Source organism: Colobus angolensis, unplaced genomic scaffold, assembly GCF_000951035.1.
Source record: "Colobus angolensis palliatus isolate OR3802 unplaced genomic scaffold, Cang.pa_1.0 Scaffold409, whole genome shotgun sequence".
Classification (NCBI taxonomy): domain Eukaryota; kingdom Metazoa; phylum Chordata; class Mammalia; order Primates; family Cercopithecidae; genus Colobus; species Colobus angolensis.
The window spans coordinates 1,136,430-1,159,900 of record NW_012117477.1 but is presented as its reverse complement, the minus strand read 5'-3'; the positions used below and the strand labels follow the sequence as shown (position 1 = coordinate 1,159,900).

The 23,471-nt window shown below is 32.3% G+C and overlaps 1 protein-coding gene across 6 annotated transcripts in view; it reads left to right on the top strand.

The window, feature by feature from the left end:
• Window positions 1-23,471, top strand: part of EPHA7 (EPH receptor A7) — a 178,354-nt gene that overhangs the window by 63,635 nt on the left and 91,248 nt on the right. The gene's annotated exons all lie outside the window — the stretch shown is intronic.

Here is a 23,471-nt window from a genome sequence, read left to right as displayed (position 1 = left end):
GCCACTGCACTCCAGCCTGGGTGACAGAGCAAGACTCTTTCTCCAAAAAAAAAAAAAAAGAGAGATAAAATTGTAGACCCTTAAGACTGCTATAAAACAAATAACTTCACTGAAAGATCTAGAGGAGGGGAGTGAAAATATTGGTCAAAATGAAGTAAAGGACATGTTCACACTTTTACCTTTTTGTTTGGTATGCTCATGATCACAAACTACATGATAATTAGGAATAATGAAAGAGTTGGCTTCATTGTCTCACATAATGTTACCCAATTTTTTACTACGTAGACTATGATCTTTGTAATATATGACAAGTCTGTATTTTAATATGCATGAGGGAATTTTAAGTTCATCAGTAGATTTGTGATCATATTAATTTCCATTTTTATATTAGAATAAATGGCAGATTTCATGAGGATTTCAGAAGAAATGGCATAACCATGATAATTGTGAACTTGTAGCTTAGCCTAAAAGCAGTCTTCACTTATTTTCTTGCTGGCACTTGAAATGCCCTCCTTAGGTTATTCCTTGTTGTGCTTAGGTATGTTTTGGAAAATACAAATTGGAGACATTCCAAACCTTTAGAAAAATCTTACTGCTGAAGGAAATCTCAGAAATTAGGGGCTTTCTCAGTCTTGCTGAAGATAGATGCTATGTAGTAAATGCAACAAAGTGCTATGTTATCAGCAATATTAAAATCGGGCCTTCACTAGAGTAGTGTGTTGTGTGAACAATGTAATAAGCTAATAACAAGGTCCTCTTGGTCTTTGGCTGGCTGTCTAAAACCAACCAGTATTATCCCAAATTCCTGGGATAATAATCTATTATTCATTTTAGTCTATATTCACAGACTATTCTTCATTTCCATGACAATTTTAACCAACTGTTACCTATTTAAATTATATCTACATAATGAAAACTATGTATATGATCTCAGGCTTACCATTTTGAACAGATTAGTGGGTTTTTATTCTAAAGGTTTCATTCTGATGCTTATTTCAAAGGCTGTTTCAATCAGATCTCCTATTTAAGAGCAGATATCGGAGGGTAAAACATAGAAATGTAAATATTTGATAATTAGACAAAAAGCAACTGATTTAGCTAATTACCTGGACTTCCCTATTTTATTTTGGACTTACCTCTTTTATTAGCAATGTTTATACTATTTTTTTTTAATGCTGTTGTCATTAGATAGTTCCACTTGTGTTGTTTTATATATAAATTTGTCTCATAGCTTTGCAGTCAGTGGATTTGAAACGTTTTAGGTTTATGATTTTTGACATAAGAGCTATCTTTTGGAAACATTAATAGAAACTTAGTTCTACTAAGTTAGAATGACATTCTTTTATTCCTGCTAATATCAAGAAGTGACATTTTTATTTCTGAATATAACCAGGAGATGCTGAACTGATACCAGAAATAGTGTTTGCCAAATTGGCTACTTTGGGGATATCTTTTTCATGTTCCTAAAATGTCTATTGTTTGATTTTTCAAGTTAATACTATACAGGCTAAATATATTATCAAATTTCTGTAAATTTCTGGTATCAAATATTTCACAGATGTTGTGTAAAATGGCTTTGGATGTTGATTCCCTTCTGGTTAAGAACAAACTAGGTTGGCTGGAGGGTTTTTTTTGTTTTATTTTTTGCTTTATTTGTGGATGAGGTTGATTTAAATGTACAATAAATATATTGATATATTGTGATGGTTATACAACCCTGTAAATGTACTAAAATACTTAATCATATATTAAAATGAGTACATTTTATGGTATTTAAATTACACCTCAATAAAAAGAAAAAATGATAAAAACAATACCTATAAGTTTATTAAATAACATAAACATAAAGGTTAAAAAACTAGATTTGCACTTTTATATTAAAATCCTAATTCATGATTGCCTAGTCTGACTACATCTCAAATGCTAAAACTCATGAATTTACAGTTAGCTTTTTCTAACAGAGGAAATTCGGAATGTATTGGTGATTATTGTTCTTTTGCATGAGTATACTCAGTTCCCTCCATTACCATACTTTTGTTCTTCCTAAAGGAGGGTGATTTGAAACTTGGTCTGAGTTCAAAACTATCCAAGGAACCCTGTAAAACCCTTGAAATTATCATTCTCCATTAAACAAATAGCATCCTTTCCAACCTAGTTTATGCTGAAATCACTTCAACAATGAATTTAAGTCTGTATTTCTGGTTGGTTATCTTTCTCCTCAGCAATCCACTGATGTCTAGCATAAAAGAGTTTATTAAGAGAATTTCATGTTTCTGGGAAAGCTTAGAGAGTCAGAATAACAAATAATCAGCCAGTGCTTCAAAGATAGTGTGTGTACTTTGTAATTCCTTTTCTGTTAAGTTTTGAGTTTGGAGCACAAGACCCTATACCAGTGTTTGTGTGAGTAGAAGTGTATTGAACATCTTTTGCTCACGGGAAGAATAGGCCCATTGATATTAAGGGCCCTGAGTTCTAGTTTCTAGTCTGCCACTAGGAGGTATATACATTTTGGGTCGATCACTAAAGCTCCACATGAAAAAGAAAAAATCGGGATAAAATAATATCTACTTTCCTGTATTATCGTGTTAAGTGAGATGATATTAAAGAAAACTAAACTCATACATTGCCATAAAAATGCTAATGCAGTGAATAGGAAAATGAATGCCAATTAGTCCTCTTTTTATGTGACTCTCTGGGAACCTGTCAAGGCAAAATGCACACCAATTTCTTTATCTGTAGAAGCATGAGGGAAAATAATTTGAGTGCAGAATTGGCAGCTAACGTATTATAACGTTGGAAGAAGGAGAAATTAATTTTGTTTGGCCTGTAAAAAATATGACTATTATCTAGTTATCAATTATCTTATGATTGAGGTTCTTGTGTAAACCAATGATTTCACCTTTAAGATAGACTTGTATTGAAAAAGCATGATATTTTAATGTTCATATTTATATAAGTTTTATATTTACTTGTCATGAACATGCCATACACAAGCTGGTTGAACCATACATTTTTGTTCCTGTCATTTTGTTAGTAATTATATTGACCTATTAAGGCTGAAGTCACAAAGATCGAGTTACATACAATGGAGATATTTTTTAAAATATAGAAGTAGGGGAAAAATATATGTATTTAATCTATGACATTATGATCCTTATTCTTCCTTATATTTCAATGTTCTCTTTAAAAAATGCCTTTTTTAACCTTTTATATTAAGTTCAGTGGTACAAGTCCAGGTTTCTTACATAGGTAAACTTGTGTTATGGGAATTTGTTGTATAGATTATTTCGTCACCCAGGTGTTAAGCCTACTGCCCATTCATTATTTTTCCTAATCCTCTCCCTCCAGCCACCTTCCACCCCTAGTAGGCCCCAGTGTGTGTTGTTCCTTTCTGTGTGTCCCTGTGTTCTCATCATTTAGCTCCCACTTATAAGCGAGAACATGTGGTATTTGGTTTTCTCTTCCTGTGTTAGTTTGCTGAGGATAATGGCCACCCACTCCATCCATGTCACTGCAAAGGACATGATCTTGTTCTTTTTTGTGGCTGCATAGTATTCCATAGTTTTCCATTCTTAAGCACTATTTAAGTGCTGCTTTTTAATATTAGTTTGGCCAACTAGACTAAGTACCTAGTGCATGTCAAGCACTATGGGGGATGCTAAGAATAAGAAGGCAAGGAATGGCTTTCTTCTTCAATATCTAACAATATAACACTTTATTATAATGTTGTAGAACAACATTGGGAACAAAATACAAAAACTCTGAAGAAAAAATGATTCATTCAGAGAATAAACAAAAGCCCTTACAAAAATGAGTCAGTCAATCTAGAGTTTCAGAATGGATGTGCTTTTGCCAGATATAAAAGTAAGAGTATAAAAGTAAATCCTATTCTAGGCCCAGAAGAATACTACCCCTTTTCTCTAATCAGAACGTGGTAATTGCCACTATCTTCCTTCCTGAAACTAAGTTATGGTAGCACAGAAATAGTATGCAGAAGTATGAAAGTTAATAAAAACAGATCACTCGAAAAATGCTGTTTCTTTCTTTAATACTTCATTCACTCTGGGATTATTTAAGCAATTATAATATGTGGTCTCTCCTCAAAGGGACATAGATGACTTAGCAATTATCCTTCAAGTCAGTAACTGTGCCATGTTTATCTGTGTCACTACCATCAAATACAGTCTCTTCTGCATACTAGCTGTACAAAAAGTGTTGTGGAATTAAGGCCAGTGCGAAAACTAGAAAAATTAAATCATTATACAAGAGTGAAACCATTAAGGTATTAATAGAAAAGACATATTATTTGATATTAGATGACATAATTACATGATTTTAGACAAGTTACTTCACCTCTTTATACTAGAATTTTCTCCTCAAGTGGTACACTATCTGACTCAACATATTGTAAAAATTGAGCTAATAGCTTAATTCCAGGTATGTTTATTACAATGAAAAGGTGTGTTATCATACTGAAACAATTATAATAATAAGAGCAATAATTTAAAAATTACTATTTATTGAATACTTACTATGTTCCTGGTACTTTTTGAAATGTAAAATGTGCATGAAAAGAGTGTCAAAGTTGAGTCACCTGTCTTTTTTGGCCTTATATAGCCCCATAGGCAACTGAGAGATTTGGAATATAAGATCTCTCAGAGCTCCTCATATATTCATAACTAAATAAACAAAGTAATAACTCAATATACAGTACAAACTTATCACTATGCTACACTATTCACTGCACACTATTAATAGCTGAGTGATAGTGTACATATACTACAGTTTTTAATGAGAGTGATAACTATTATAATGTTCTGGAAAGCATCGGGAAGGAATTGGGATGAAAACTGAAACCTCTTGAAAGAGGTTAGGGATAGTTTCTCAAGTTGGGCCCCCCAGGCTGAAGCAAATACTTATATGGAGATTAGCATACACAACTGTTATTAGGAAAAATGTTTGGGATCAATACCATCAGAAAGAAGGGAAGCAAGCAGGGCCCAGCAGAGCAGGGCTGAGTTGTGATGGGGTCTCATTGGAATCCTCAGCCAACTCCATGGGGAGTGCTCTACCTGTAATGAACCCTCAGGCTGTCCCTAGGTGACAGTTTTATACGTCTATGTTGTCCAGACATTGTTTGCAGTTTTTCCTAGGAAGGAGTGAGGTGTTTTCAGAAAGGAAATTCTAAATGAGGCAGGGAACTGAGGCCCGTTTTCTGGCAAAGATCTCGGCAGCTCGGCAAATAATTTCTTCAGTCCTTTTGTAAGGAGAATGTGGGCAGCCCATTACAACATCCATTATAGAGAGTTAAATTATGCAAAAGAATCAGAGGGGCAGCATTCAGAGTGTGATTATGGAATAATGATATGAACTGGATGAACAAAGATTTGTGGGAAAGATTACTGGGGAATTTTTATTTTTAGGAAAATAATCTTTTCTGATAGACAGGAGGGAAACCTGAGTGTTTTTGAACAGACAAGTAACATGATTGACCCTGGTTTAACTTAAACTTTTGTGATCTTCCACAGGACATTTCACATATTACATATAGTAGTTTGTTAAAAAAAATAAATAAATAAAAATAAATAAAAATCCTGCCTAGTCTTAATTACTGTGGAAAAAACATACAAAAATACAGTTTCCGAAAATATAAGAAAGCTTTAAAGAATCTGCCTTTATGGTGTGGAGATATCTTAATTATCTTCAAAGGTGTCTTTAGAATCTCTCAAACAGAACTGTATTCTTTCCCCATCATGAGTTTTGTTATGCTTGGATAAATGATTTATATGACACGCACACAGATTGTACTAAAATTTGAACTAAATTTGTGGAGTTGTTAAGACAAGAACTGATATCATTTTAAAAGTAAAATTTCGAGAGTTCAAATGACTTTACAAAGGTCACACAGTAAATTATATAGTGATGACCCAAATGATTGCAATCAAATACACTTCTTACCTCAAAATTATTAAGTGTTTATGCAGTCTTATCATAGAGTGCTATCTTTAAAAATGTAGCTCCATAATCCATTACACGAGAATTTGCAGATTGGTTTAATGGCCAGTGATAAGAGCTGTTAAGTGAAAAGGAGACCTACTAAGAAGTGTTATTTCCTGAGAATATTAACAATGTAATCTTTGTGGGATAGCATTGCTAAATATAGCATTTGCCTTCTCATTACTGTTTTATTATCCTTCTTCAAGAAACTTTAAAAATAGCCCTGCATATTTTAAATTGACTGACTTTCCTGTGTTTTTCAATGCCCAGATCTAATTTCTCAGTCAAAATAGATTTGCTTCAGTATTCCCTTTACTTTGATTTGTAATATTTATGTGATGTACCAGATGAAATATAACCTGAGTCATGTGATATAACATTACACATAAGCAAAATTATTCCCAAAAAAGACAAAACCAACAATCATTTTCTGTATTTGTCAGAAATAGCTTCACTCACATGAATTAATGTGACTCAATTGTGACTGTTTTCTCGTAAATTAGTGTAGATCGTCTCTTTTCAATGATTTAATGGACACACATCAAGTTATATGTCTTTAAATAAGTAAATCAATTCCATTAAATTTGTATATTTTTATGCTTGTTAGGAATGTATAAGATTGATTTATATTTTAAAGGAACATGATATTGAGAAAATATATTTTCTTATTTTAGAACATTTACTTATTATATAAAGTAGTATTAAACACAGCATTCTCCACAGGGTGAAACAAGACATAATTGTTTTATCACTAGGTTAAAAATATATAAATGAAAAAAAACAGGAACCATTTTGTAGAGATAGTGTTATTGTTATTAAAACGTACATTCATATGCACACCTGTGCCACCTGCAGCAGAAAATCAATCGAATAAATTTCCTTTAACAGTAAACTGTTCAAAATATGCGTTTCTGTTATATTGAGACATTTTATAAACCTGAGGTATCCGAAAGTGCAGAATTTAGTCATTCTAATTCATGCTGCAGGGCATGACATTTTAGTAATTCATATGCTTTGCTTAAACAAGGAATAACTTTAGACTGTTAGTGAAATTATTTAATATTTAAGTATTTTTGTGACATAAATATGAAAACATATAGAGATATATTTACATTTTTATTTAGTGGTTGTAAGTTATGAAAACATACAAAAAGGATGATATTTTAGATACTATTTTAATAAAATTTTAATTAAGTAACGTACTACCATGTTGACATTAATACTAATAACCAGGATTTATGTAGTGCTTAGTATAAAATGTGTTGATTCCTTTACATGTAAAGACCCATATGTTTGCACTCCATACTCTCCTCCATACACACTGAGAAAGGCCATGTGAGCACATAGAAAGAAGATGGTCATCCACAAGCCAGAAAGAGAGGCTTCAGCAGAAACTGAAATCTGTTGGACCTTCATTTGGGACTTCTAATCCTCAGAACTGTGAGAAAACAAATTTCCGCTTAAGCCCCTCAGTCTGTGGTATTTTCTTATACCAACGAATGCAGACTAATACTCATCCCTGAGATAATTTAATTCCATCCAATTATTTTAAAGAAAAGTCTTTATTCTCCATATGTGTGAGGACAGCTAAGGCATGTAAAATTTTATTTATGGGGCAAGAAATGACAGTTGTAGAAATTTTATGCATTTCTATGATTTTTCCCCTCAAAAAAACATGAAACTTGTTTAGTACAGTACCTTTGTAAGTACCAGAAAATGACCAGTAATAATGTTTTCTTTTCAACGTCCAAGTCAGGTTTTTATTTTTTAACAGAGCCAGTTAATCATCTAATAAATTTTAGAAGGTGATACATTGATGGTAACAGAACACCCAATATAAAATTTATTATAAATGTTGTTCCTTAGTTTTGAAGCTTGGGTAAGTTTGTCAAATTCTTGGCAATTTTAACCTAACAATTTCTACATGATTAAGAAGTCAATATCATTTCAGGATTATCGTAGGAGAAAGTGTTTATAGCTCTATATTTTGGAGATATAAATTTGTAATTTGCTAAATTTAAGCATCCTCTTCAAAAAATATGACTTCCCATTAGGATCATTATCCTGGAATATTCCATAATGATGGAATTATATAGGGTAATTCTTATTACATGTATTGCCCTTAATAGAAGATCCTTTACTTTCAACTGTGAGTTTATGGGGTAGACATTGTAAGTAAGCTGAATATTCATCTACTAAAATAATATTTACAAATAAATAGCCACTTTACCGTTAGAGTAAAGAAGTTTGTTCAAGTGATATATGGAAAATCTGTTTTAAGTAAAATGTGACTAACTGGACCACATGCTCTTTACTTTTAGGGGGAAAATACCAAAAGCAAGTTAACAGGAGGGACTTAAATAAAATATGCAAAGTTTTTCAGGGCATAACCTTAGGTAAATATATATTGAATTCAATCTCTTTTTCTGGAGGTGCTAAACAATTATAAATCATAAAAAATAATGAATATGTTATATTGTAGTAATACCATGGCAAGAATACAAACTAACACGTTTGTAATAGGTTTCCAATATACATTGACTAAAGAAGTGTTTTTGGTTAATATTTCCTTGACTGAAACCAGTTACCTGATTTGCTTGATTCTATTGTACAAACAGGTTTTGTTCTATGAGTCATGTGTTAGTTTTTATGTAGCTAGCTATCCTGCCCATTTCTCTAAGTGTTATTGAAGCGGTCGCATTGTGGAGACAGATACAGTTTCAGAAAAATTTCATTTAAGAGCAAGAAATCAATAAGCTGCATTTCACAGAATGAAAAGCCAATTGATAGTAATTTCATACATTATTCATGTAAAGACATAATATGAATTGGTAATAGTGATGACGACAGTAGTAAAAACATGGGTCCATTAATTTTAAGTACTGTTTAGGTTTTCCCCCAGTCCCAATTCCTATGCACTGCCACTGTCAATCATATACACAATTTTCAGCCCTGGATCAGCTAAGGGGCATAGCCTTGAAAGCTATTAAATATAGGTGAAAGATAGGAGATTGTCTTTAAATTTGGACAAGGATTTAGTTGTTGTTCTGTTTTCAGTACAAGTGTTCAGAGGGAGTAAATGTTGATTATTTTATCCCTTGCTTCGTTGGTGATGAATTGAAGCAAATTTGATCCAGACAAGCAATCTGGTGGAATGATGCAGAGCCATCCAAAAAAATCTGTACTAATCCACCAATGCAGTAAATTAGAGCTACAAGGAAAAGGCATTGATCCACAAGAATCATTAACAGTTTTAACCAACTGATCCAAGTAATAGGGTAAAGGAGAGAACACTATCAAGATCTTGTTTTTCAGATCTGTCAATTTCAACTACTAAAGCATGATTGTTACATGTTTGAATTTTAACTGTTTTTATGACTTTGGTTCCCTTTGTACTAGTGTAAGCAATGAATAAGGATCAATTAAGAGGTAAGAATTCTGGGAAAAAATTACCCAAATTTCCTGCATTTAGTTTACAAATAGGTCAATCACAAAGCGAGAGAGAATTGCTGCAACCTAACAAATATAGTCAGGGACAAGGCAAAGCAGATGATGTATGTTCTGTGACAAAATACGTGGCAGAGATGTACATACAGATGTGTAGCTACTTGCTTTGTTTAAGACACAAGGATTACAGTGGAAGATTTGTGAAAAACAATTAGTATAGCTTTAAAGCATGCAGTTCTTAATTATCCAAAGCATGTTGACATCAGATAGTGTCTTAATTTTTAATATTTTGTCATTAACTTCAGCATATAGAAAGATACAGAACATTGTCTGAGCATAGCATTCATAATGGAAATTGTATATGATGATAAAAACAAAACTGGTTAAGCCATATCACTATTGCATTATTCAAATACTGCTAATGCTCTTAAACTCAACACCCTTAACTCTAGTTACGTCAGACTATACCACTGTGAGCTGATGTATTTATGTGTATAGACATGTATAGATAATAATAAATATATGTTCTTTAACCTCATATGTTTTATGAGTACATGTATATTCCTAAGAGAATGGGCATTAGAATGGTGGTAGGGCTTAAATGTTATAGATTTAGGAATCCTATGCCTATAAATGGTGAGTTAATGAGTGGCCTTTCCTCGGAAGAGGAGTGGAGCTATAATTTAAAAGTGTGACAAAAAGTTTTGAGAAAACACATAAGAATTGGAAGAATCTCAGAAGCACATGACAAAGACCAAAGAGGGGTGGCCAGGCCAGTTGAATAAGAGGGCTGTCACAATTACCAAAGGAAGGGACATTTTCTCATTAAGTTGATCATAGAATCAAGTGTCACAGGAGGTCAATAGAATGAAGACACAAGAAAGTCTACTGGATTTGAAAATTTGGAACCATGAGAAACAGTTTTTGCTGATAACTTGAGGTAGAAAAATATCATAATGATATTTTTACCATGGTCAAAAGCAAAGCCTGACACTATGGCATACGTAGTAGAGTATTCAGCTCAATGATGGCTGAATTTAATTGTAATAGATTACTTTATGCTGATTTCATACAACATTTATCAGACTGGTAAAGACTTTAAGACAGAGGAATGAGTCTGAATTACATTTGGAAAAAAGTACTGCCTTTGTTAGTTTCTAATACATTATCATAACCTTGTTTTCTCCTTGTTTTGACATCTCATCCTATTTTCTCACATCCCTGACATCACCAAGAACCCAAATATAGCCTCACATAAATTTCATTGTTGAGAACCTGATAATCTCAGAAATAAAGGTCATAAAAGGAAAGATGTTAATTCTACAAAGATAAACTATGCATTTATAACTATCTCTCATTTAATATAGTATCATTAATATTAAATGCTATAAAATCAAATGACTGTTTATACACATCTAATACAGAGACTGTGCTATGATAGATAGATGATAGATGATAGACAGATAAATAAACATGTATCTTTTCTTCTTTCTCCAGTAGATTTTAAATTATATGTTCCATATCATGTACTTGCCAATATAAAAAGTATAACCACCTAAAAATTTGGAAATTTTATTTTTGCTCTGTGCAGTGTTTGTTAATACTGATAAATGTTTTATTTTTAGACACATTTCCTTTATCTTTGAAAATTATATAAACAAAGAATAGAAAGCCATTATCTTATTTCAACAAACATTGGATGTTAATATAATTTGTAAGTGACTTCTGGTACACCTGCTGCATTAAACACTGGTGTTATGTTTGAAAATATACCAGCTGACCTCCTTTAGACTGCTGCCTGCCTACTTTGATGTTTCATTATTTGCTTCAATCCAAGGATGAAATGGATGAATGGATCTTAATTATAGTGTCCTGGTGACTCTTTTTTCAGACCATTTTTCTGGACAAGCATCAGCTAATCTGACAAATCATGAACAGTTTACTTTATCGTTTGGCTGGGATTAAGTTACTAACTGGAACCTGCAGGGAACGCAAAAAGCAATGTCTCCTGATAAAATGCACTGGGTGTTTGCTATGCCTGTTTCAATTTTAATTCATAACCTTTAGGAATGAAGAACTATAAACAGATAATTCTCTGACAGATACATTTTTATACACTTAAATTTATAGCACTTCAAACACAAACCCTGTGTATCCAATTTACATATCTAAAATCTACATCATGTGTTTGATTTTGAATTTGTTTTATTTCTGGAGTTTTCACTGTGTAAAAAGAGTTACTTTGTAATTTTTTTATTTAATACAGTTTTAGAAATATTTCTTTCTTAGAACTAGGTTAAAACATCTGCAGTTATCCTTTTAATTGCATGTAAGTGATTATACAAATTTGATTATGTTTTAATTTGAAGTATTTTTATGTGATCCTGGGACACATAGATTATTGAAGGAATTTGAGTTCAAATTTTGGATGTTTTTCAAGTTTCAATTAAAAAGTATAAAGTTTTGGAGAAGTCAGATGACTATTTGAGGGTTCATAATAACTGTTGTAGATAAGTATTATTCAAAGTTTTCCAAAGAACAAAAAGTGTTCAACCTTTATGCTTAGGTTATTATTATTTCTTCTAATAGTAATTGTTTTTTTGTGAATTTCATATGCCATCTGCTGGATGACATGATTTTCTTGTTCAGCATAAAGTTTGTTCTTGCAGACAATATGTGTTTTCTTTACACATATCAGTAAAGACGTGTTCATTAGTTAGAATAGGCAAATGAATAACATGTAAAGCCATAGTTTCTAATAACTGTCATTTAATTGGACATTTTTTCATCTTTCTTCTGTTAGATGCATGATAAACATATATAAGTAACTCAATATAGAAGTTAGATTTAGTATCCTTCTGGGTAACTAAAATTACCCTGCCATCCTTATAAAAGAGTATTTTTTATTGTTCTTACACTGTAAACAAATGTATTGGCAATAAAGAATTAACAGCACATCCAGGAAGACTTTATTTAATAATTACATTGTAAAATACCTCTTGTGCCATTCTATTTATCTAATTTATAACTCTATTTCATTATTCCAGCATGCCTTTATCTGTAACAATTGCACCCTGGGGACTAGTCAACTTATTAATTCATCACTTGTCTTTTTTTTATGGTTACAATCCCCATTATAGTATGAGCATAGAGTGATACTCTCTTCTGAAAGCTGCCAGCCAACTGGTTCCAGTCTAGGTGACCTTTTGTTTGTAACCATGGTCCTAATGGTTTTTCTATTGGCTTCTGTTTCTAATAGATTACATTACAATCTATTTTTTTGTCTTATGGTATCATGATGAGGATAGGACAGCAAGAGTGAATTCTACACCTGCAATTACAGAGTTTTAAAAAGAGGAAAGACTTGCTTCAAGTTAACCTGTAGGCTTTAAAAAAAATGCCTTTTGATTTATCTGTCACCTGATCCATCAGCAATGAATAATTTTCATGGAAGGTGCACTTTAATTACATTCCCATTTGACTTGCATTATCAAGCCCTATCTAGGTAATTAATCTCACCAAGTATCCAATTTCGGCCTTTATTGCTGGCAGGCAGACCTTCAGAATTATGTGTGCTTGAATGGGTCTTGGGCCTTTTTCACCAGGCAGACCCTGAAAGAGATCTGAGGCCTTCCAAATCTTGAAAGTATGCCTGTGAATTTTTTTCTCTTAGATATTGTGAATAAATTAAATTGTATTTGGCATCACAAATATACTTCCATAATCAAAGAAACCTATAGATTATTGTAATCATGAAAACGATATTAAAATTGAGTCACCTTTCACTTCTGGGTGTAACCAATCTGCATGTCATTTTGTATGTAGAGGACCTGTGCTGAATTATTAACTGTAGCTAACATTTGTATCAGTTTGCTGGTGTAAGTTTGCAAAAGCTACCTCGTAAACTTCAGTATATTGGTTTAGTTCAGGATTTAAGGTTTATATGTATTGAAGTGAGTTGGGGTTAAAGATGGTTAGATAAAATTAGAAACATTTACAATAAGCCTTGTATTTTAAATTCAGTTACATGCTCTCTTTTCTACAACTTCATTTATTCTGAATTAATAGATTCCTCACTTTTTATATTTCCCTATCTTGATTTTCATAATTTTTATCTCTTAATTTCTGACACTGATTAATGTCAAAGGTCAGTGATCCTAACAACTTAGTTTACACACACACATACACACACACATATAAACACACTCAAAGTAATTTTGAAATATAAAATTCGCCTTTCTGTTGTAGTCTTATTTTATGATCTTGTGCAAAAATGCATAAATGTTTTATGATTTGTATATTTGGAAATTATGATTACTGTATATGTACTATTTTGATTCTCTGAGAATATTTTAGGAAACCCTGGGGGTTCTCTGAAAACCAAATTAAAATATAGAGTAGAAGGATTGGCTGTCTGTTTGAAAGTGATCTAAATATCTGACATTAGTTTAAGCTGTAGATTGTCTGATTTGCAGAAGAGAAGGCAGTCCAATCTTTAATAGACTAAATAGGTTATAATGCTTGCACAGCAAGAATTTTGGAAAATTTGGACTGATGATACTAGGAAAAAGGGTGAGTACTTTTCCATTTCCACTGTCACTTCTAGGCAAGTAAGGCCATGAATCTCTGCTTCTTGCCCTGAGTTCTCTCACAAACTACTACCTGTATCTTCACAAGGCCATAGATTGTGATTGCATTTATAAGTGTTCCACTATCAAAACCAACTTTACACAGCTAACTTTGTTTTTTTTTTCTTTTAATGAATAACTTTCATTTGACCTTTTGATTTTTACAAAAATAATTGAAGACATTTTAATGTAACATATAATATGGATTTCTAAAACATTTAACATTTCTTTGTAAAAACCACATGGAAATTTCTATCCAAGTATTAGTTTCCCTTGTCATTTAGAAATAAATCTTCAATTTTTAAAAAGTAGTTTAATTACAATTATATGTAGGAACATTTTACTATGGGTTGATTATCTGTTATTTGTAATGCTTGGGACCAGAAGTGTTTCCCATTTTGAATTTTTTTGGAGTTTTGGAATATTTGTATTACACTTACTGGTTGAGCATTCCCAGTCTAAAAGTACAAAATCCAAAATGATCCGGTGAGCATTTCCTTTGAGCATCATGTCAGTGCTCAAAATTGTTTTAAACTTTGGAGCATTTTGGATATTAAATTTTCAGATCAGGTATTCTAAACCTGTACCCATAATATTTCTAGAACAAAGATGTGATAATTTAACAATGTTTTCATTAGATACATTCATGATAATTGTTTACAAACCACACAGTAGGTTAAATCAGAATTTAAATTGGTCAGGAAGATTCATTACTGAATGATTTACTATTGTGAATTCTGTAGTAAAGTTTATATATGCACATACACGTATACACACATATACATGCACACTAGATATGTATATATTCTGTTGCGTGAATATATATGAATTCATATTTTACATTTTTAAAGAAATTGTTTTGTTTATATAGTATTGACATATACTTTCCCTAATATCAGACATATATAGCTAAACAAAGAGTTTATGGCTTATTAACATCTGTCCCTATCTTTAGTTCCCTTTTGAACCTAGGAATCATGAGAATTTATATTTCTCAGTAATTGTTGTAATTGTTATGGTTCCCTGTAACACCATTTTAAATCGGAATATGGCAAATATAATTAATCTAATGTATACAGATAAAGGAGAGATTACTTGTACATTGTATAGTAAGTAAATAGGATTTGGTTTAATATTTAGGAATGATTTGTTAACCAGAAACATTCCCCAAAGTTATTTTACTTTTCTTTTATATATTCTTTAGACATATGTTTTTTCAATGTATTGACATGCCAAAAATGTGTATTGCCTGGTCTGTTTACATAATCAATAAATACATCGAGCCCAGTGGATTATTTTTCTATATCAAAATAAAATCAGTTTCTATGTAATAATGCATCTAGAGAAAAATAGACATAAAAGACATATCAGAGAAATTGGGCACTGGATTTAGAATCAAAATATTTGAATCCCAGGTTGAACAAGTTGTTTTTTGACCTTGGGCGAGTAATGCAATCTCTCTATCTTATTAGTTAATCTCAGCATTATGTGAAGCAATACATGAAAAAATGTTTTATAAAATAAAAACCTCATGCAGTTATGAGTTAGTGGTGTTGATGTAGTAGAATTGAATTCTGTGCTATAAATTTAACTGTGACAAAGTGGAGTTTTGGAAAAAGTAACAAAATAATGCTGATTATTATACAAGATTAATGTTGTCTTCACTCTCACAATATGTAACCCTCTCAATAACCAGGACTACAAAAGAATAATAAATTGTCGACTATTCTTTAAACAAGTAATGTTGACATTTTTAAAAACCAATCTCTCGGCAAAGTTTTAGCAATTAATGAGCTGTATTAGATATAATCAGTTTCTAAAAAATGAACTTTGAATTCTGAAGACACTATCTCCCAATAAATTAAAAACTTATTTCTATTGCCAGTTTTTGTATTATATGTTTTTAAAAAATGATGCTAAGTGTTCATGTAAAATTTTATTCCTGTACACTTTGAGAAATTGTTATTTGATAAAATGTTGGTACCCTACGGTATTATATGTGTGCATATATTTATATAAAATTGAATATTTATTTAATTTAACATAAAATTTGGTTATCTCTCTGTACATAGATACAGATAAAGCTATAAGGAGAGATGTATAATATAGAGATATATAGAGATATGTAATATGTATTATAACTTAAAATACATATGATTTTCTTCTCTATCAAACTATAGGACCTCTTCCATCATTGCGGCCAATTTATATCGTGTTTTGAGGGTTAGATAGCATAACTTTGGAAGACAATTATTTTATAGGAGGAACATTGAAAAGATTCTAAAGATCAACTCTCTGTAGCTGTTTTAAGTTTTTAAGATATATTCTCTATCCCACCTCCATTAAACAAATAAGCGAATACAAAATAACCATTTTATTGTTTCGATTACTATTTAATATTCAGGTATAATTGAGAACTTTGAGGAAATTTTAAACGTTTGTGGACATCTATTTTTGAAATTTAAGCCCATTTATAGCCAAACTGGGGAAAAAAAAAAAAAACATGATTTATTGGAATACTGATTTGGAAAGAGAGTTGAATTTCAATGGTTCAGAGGTCGCATAGGAATCACAAGCAGAATATCCCCTTTTATAACTTTGTAGGAGCTTCCAGGGCACCTGAAAGTCATTCTCTTATTTAATATATTTGATGGTTTTAAGCTATTGAATACACACACTAACACATACACCCTGCTTAGACTATTTCAAACTATTTCAAAATATTAAATTTAAAAAGCAAGAAGTAGGAAGCTGAGGAATGTAAAATACAAGAAAAGAGAGAAGAGAGAAGCATGTGATTTCCACAAGTACAGCAGTCCCAGACTTTCGTTAACCCCAGAAAATTGTTGTTTCTTTTACATCTACTCCCACGGGCTGTTGGAGGGGATTTGGGGGCAACATGATGGCATTCTTAGGCTTCCTGTTCAAGACTTTTATCCTGTTTGATGAGTTATCTCCCTTTTGTTCTCTCCCTCCCAATGCTGTTTCTTCCCTCCCTCCCTTTCTTTCTCTCCTTCCCTCTTTTCGTCACCTCCCTCCATCCTCACTCCATTTCTTCCTTCCTGTTTGTTTTGGTGATAAGGAACTAGGTGCAGAGGAAAAAGCATGCTACAATATGAGATCATTATTCCAGTGTCACAAGAGTCATATAAACGGTGCACAAAGAGCAAGTTGTTCCCTGAGAATTCATTTCTTTGCCTCCAGGATGCTGCTGCTTTTTCCATCCTTTGATACTTACTTTTCTTTCTGAGGTGTATCTAACTTGAGAGCTCCCGGTTTGAGATCAGTAGTAAGAACAACAGGCTTGTCTGTGATACTCTACTGTTTGATATAGAAAAATACTGGAATATTTTCTTTTCCTGCCAGCTCTCTATGAGAGAAATCTCTCAATTGTCTACTGAATACATTTCAACAAATCTGAATAAGTTTCTTTTAAAGTAGTTGTTTGAGGCCCTTTGAAAACAGATTTTCTTTCCTTTGACATTTACACATTCTTATAAACAAAATACAGCACAATACCCAAACTGATTTTATGTTTATACAAGTAGCTTTTTTTCTAAGGGAAGAATTGGTCAAAAAACTATCCACAGAAAATTAGGTCTCATTTCTAATCTATATTCCAGAGAATAAAAATAGTCTTTTGTTATAGCCTTGTTCAATCAGTGTGTAAAGACATTCACTTACTAAAAAAACTTGTGATTCTGACCTTTTGGAAATGGTGTGCGGTCACTGGAACCTTGCTTTTGATCACTGGTAATTTTTGACATTATTGAGCAACCTTATCCTTGTGGATCTTTCTTCTGTGTTCTGGGTCAGTCTCCCATGGGAGAAAAGTGGAACTTTGAAAAGCGGATTTGAAAACACAGAAGCAATACACTCTTCTGTTGTTTAAGGTATTTTCTGTGAAGATTCTCACTGTACTGACTATGCGTTCAACCAAACACAGTAAAACAAAACCAGCAGCCACTTTTAATTACTCATTGATACTTAATTTTTATATCTTTTTCCTAAGTACTTCGAACTGCCACCCCTATACAGGGCAAACAAAAGGAATAGGTTGACTGATATAAGCTTCCTTGTTTTTCCTTTTTTTATCAAAATAATACTTTGTACGCTATCCAATTTATATTACTCTACAGATCCTTCAAATTTATGATAAAATTGTTAAGTTGGAAGAAGGATGCCATTCAAACAAGAGGTTACTCTTGGTTACTTGAGCAGTGGCTGCTATTGGAACTGGTATTGGGAATGAGCTATTCACTTCTGTTCTTAAAAGTGTGAAAGGGACCGCAGGGCAGGGTGACTTATGACTGTAATCCCAGCACTTTGGGAGGCCAAGGTGGGCAGATCACAAGGTCAGGAGATCAAGACCATCCTGCCTAACACAGTGAAACCCCATTTCTATTAAAAATACAAAAAAGTAGCTGGGCGTGGTGGCATGTGCCTGTAGTCCCAGCCACTCTGGAGGCTGAGGCAGGAGAATTGCTTGAAACCAGGAGGCAGAGATTGCAGTGAGCCAAGATCATGCCACTGCACTCCAGCCTGGGCAACAGAGCCAGTCTCTGTCTCAAAACAACAACAAGAAAAGTGTAAAAGGCTTTGAACAGTTGTACATTTGACTGCCCACTACACTTGCAAAGTGAAATACACATGAAATCCAAGCAATTTGTAACATGAAATATGAATAGAATCTGAAACTTTCATGTATACCTTGCATTTGCCTCGTTTTCTGATGCTAAACTCATTGAAGAGGTTGTGAGAAATATTTTATTGGGCAAGCTTAAAATATAAAGTTATGTGATGATTGTGTATTACTTTTCTTTCTTGTATTAAAATACTTTTATTCTAGTAGTAGTATAGTATTAGGCTTGAATGTTTTGGTGCTCAGTATATACTACGTGAACTGTTTTTTTAAACACTACTTTAAATAGGCTTTTAAAGGTACATCAATTATAATGAAACATTTTCCAATATGTTCTGGGTACCAAGTATAGTACTTGTGCCTCTTTTGTAGGTTATAGCAAAAAAGATGCATTATATGTCTCCCATATACTGGATACATGTTCAGATCTCTGTGCAGCCATTTCTGGAGTATATCAAGAAATGAAATAGGGAATTTAACCATGATTAGAATTTTAATAATCTCTATTGCTAAATAGAAAATTTTCCATTCCTCTATTTAAATTTTCACAAAATACAGAGGAAAAAATGTAATTTATGGTTATTTATACCACAGTATGAAACTAATAAAGATTCAAAGAGTATAGTTTCCATGTCTCTGTTTTAATTGTTATAGGTAGATAGGCATGGGATTAAAAAAAACAAACAAACAGAAGAAATACTGTGGCTGATTATTACTGGTTAGTGTATGGGTCTAACAGGTTATTCCTCTTTGCTCCTATTTTCCCCCTACTATTCTACATCTTTGCTGGTGGTCTCCCTCATAAAACACAGGTGCTTTTAAAAAATATAATTATTTCACTTTTTAAAAAATATTTCCTTATGATACAGAGAACTTTAACAAATCCTTTGGTATTATAATATAAATACCAGTGAAACTGTAAAATTTGAAATATAATTATTGTCCCAGGTTTGGTCAAGGCAAAACGGTTACATTACAACCCTAGACAGATAATGTTTCACATGTGTTGATGATTATGCTTTACATTAGATGGAAAGTCTCATTTTGTTCTAAAACTAAAAATAGAAATAGAAGAATTTTTATAATATTTCTTGAATATCCCCCATGTTTGGAACCAGAAAAAGTAAGACTGGATTTATGTAAAATATATTGATGGATGCATTCTCACCTGTTAACACTTAATTGACCCTCTTGGAATCAAACTTGCAAGAGTTTTGTGAGGAATGTGTTATTATTCCGAATGCTGAGAGAAGTTAAACAAATTGCCGAAGGTGATAAAGCCCATACACTTGCTGGGTGAGACAGCCCCTGAGGTTATATGGGTCTGTGGCCTGTCCTGTTGTTTTCTGGGTTATTTATTTCTTCCTGTCCTTAATTTTCGCACCTGCGTTGTCCTATTTCTGGAAAAAAATCAATTATAATAAACATGATTTATACTAATACTGGAAAATGTTAAGATATGAGCTACACATCACAATCTATACTAGTTTTGGATTAAGTTTAAAGGTGAAATATGCAAATATATTCATGGTTATCAGAGAATGAAATGGATTTGCATCACATGTTTAACCTTGATATTTGTGGATTTGAGTCAGAATATCCTAGTTATAATGCATGGAAAAGCTGTGGGGATACAGTTTTCTATGCATAGTAGCAGAAATGCTAACATCTTAATATGCTTCTTTGGATATATTTTTTTCTACATTATACATTAAGTTTATTCTCTAGTAGTTGGAAAGTGTTTTAGATTGTCGGTGTTGTATATACTGGTTAGAGAATTATCTTTAGAAATATAAAATTAGTTTAAGTTCCTTATAGACTCTGGCTATTAGATTTTTGTTGGATGCATAATTTGCAAGTATTTACTCCCATTCTGTAGGTTGTCTATTTACTGTCTTGATAGTTTATTTTGCTGTGCACAAGCTCTTTAGTTTAATTACCTCCCATTTGTCAATTTTTTTGTTGCAGTTGCTTTAGGCATCTTCATCATGAAATCTTGGCCAGGGCCTATGTCTGGAATGGTATTTCTTAGGTTATCTTCCAGTGTTTTACAGTTTTAAGTTTTACATTTAAGTCTTTAATCCATATTGAGTTTATTTCTGTATGTGGTGTAAAGAGGGGGTCCAGCTTCAATCCTCTGCTAGTCGGTTATTTGAGCACGATTTATTGGCTAGATAGTTCATTCCCCACTGTTTGTTTTTGTTGACTTTGTCAACGATCAGATGGCTATAGGTGTGCAGCTTTATTTCTGGGCTCTCTATTCTGTCTACTTTTGTACCAGTACCATGCTTTTTTGGTTACTGTAGCATTGTAATATAGTTTGAAGTCTGGTAACATGATGCCTAGAATTGTCCTGACTAATTCAGCTCTTTTTTGGTTCATATGAATTTTGAAATAGTATTATCTAATTATGTGAAGAATATCATTGGTAGTTTGTTAGGAATAACACTGAATCTGTAAATTGCTTTGAGCAGTATGGCCATTTAAACAATATTGATTTTTTTCCTATCAATGCACATGGAATGTTTTTCTATTTGTTTGTGCCATCTCTGATTTCTTTCAGCAGTGTTTAGTAATTCTCATTGTACAGATCTTTCACCTGCCTGGTTTGCAGTATTAAACAATCCTATTACAAAATGGGCAAAGGACACGAAGATATGCTTTTCGAAAGAGAACATGCAAGTGGCCAACAAACACATAAAAAATGCTCAACATCACTAATCATTAGAGTAATACAAATCAGAACTGCAATGAGATCTCACAACAGTTAGGATGGCATTATTAAAACGTCAAAAAATAACAGATGCTGGTGAGGTTTTGGAGAAAAGGGAACACTTATACACTGCTGGTGGGAATGTAAATTAGTTCAGCCTTTGTGGAAAATAGTGTGGTGATTTCACAAAGAACTTAAAACAGAACTACCATTTGATCCAGCAATTCCATTAGTGTATATGTACCTAAAGGAATATAAATTATTCTGCCATAAAGAGACATGCATACAAATGTTCATCACAGCACAGTTTACATGGAATCAACCTAAATGCCTATCAGTGTTGGAGACTGCATGGAGAAAATGTGGTGCATAAACACCATGGAATACTACATAGCTTTAAAAAAGAATGAGATCATGTTCTTTGAAGCATCATGGATGGAGCTGGAGGCCATAATCCTAAACAAATTAATGCAGGAAAAGAAAAACAAATGATTCATGTTCTCACTTACAAGTGGAAGCTGAACACTAAGTACAGAGAGACACAAAGAAGGGAATGACAGATATCAGGACTACTTGAGGGTGGAGTTTCAGAGGAGGAAGAGGATCAGAAAAAATACCTGTCAGAGATACTATGCTTATTACCTGGATAATGAAACAACCATGACCCAAAATTTACCTATAAGACACCTGCACATGTACCCCTGAATCTAAAATAAAAGTTTAAAAAGATATAAAATTAACACAAAAAGAAATAAGACATTGATTACTCTTATTTTGATGAATTTGAGCCAGTATTTTTTATGTTTAAATTAATACCCTGCACAAATTAATTGCTTTAGATCTGCTGTATCACATTGTTGATCATATCAGTTTATTTGAAATTCAAAAATATTCTAAATCATATTTTTTACCTAATTGTATTGAAATTTTAAGGCATTTTCTGAAATAGCTCTTGCTTTTGTCTTCAGAATTTGAGATATGTTAATACAATGTGCACAATAAACAATTCTAATGTTTATATAAACTTGCTTACTTTTGTCATGCACATATGTATTACAATATAGCACAAAAATTAAATTTAACATTATAATTGAGTTCCTATAAATTGCATATAAAAATATATAAGCCACTTAGCAAGGAGAGAGATGGAATTTGTAATTTAAGTACATATCAGATAAAAGATTACAAATATACAAAGCTCATGTTCTGTAGATAACTGTTCATTATTAATAGTACTTACCAGAAATATAGTTTGCTGGAGTTGGGGTGAAAAGAGTTATACTTACCATTATTATACTTATTTTATTTTATAAACATTTTTCTCAAATTATTAATTTTCTCAAGGCTTTTTTTTTTTTTTTTTTTTTTGCTTTATTCAGTTCTACTTCTCACCTTCCACCAGGTCCACTGAGCTCCACTGTACTACACTTAATCTTAGCCATGACGCTGACAAGCAGTTGAGCTTCACTGTAAATATACTTTGAAACAAATTCTGTGAGAATATTTTTAAACAAGTGCTATTATTAAAAGTCTTTTCAAATGTCAAGTACCAGTTTCCTGTGATCTCGGTGAACAACAAAAAAGTCAAGCACCTAACAATGTCAGGTGTGTAGTAGTTGCATAATATGTATTTTGTTGAGAAAATAGATTAATATATTATTTCTATTGAACTGAACTGTGTGAGGCAATGTAGCATGTTGTCTATGTTTGCCTTAAAGCAGAGTTATATAATGAAAGCCTATTCATTCAGCCTTTGCTTGTGGATGCTATGAAAAGATAAAATGACATAGTGGTTTACAATAGTAGCTGAAAAATAGAAAGTACATATCTTTGAAGAAATAATTAATCGATAAACTAAACAAGGTATAATGTGGTTGAATTGCTATTTGCCACACATATGCAAATTACATGGGGAAATTATTGGATGAGAAAGCAACATTGCTTCAATTGTTTGTATAGTTCATGTAAAGTAATAATTTGTCCTTAGTTATTCAGATGATTTCCTTAACACTCCATGATCATTTCTTTGAAAAAATGTTTATGT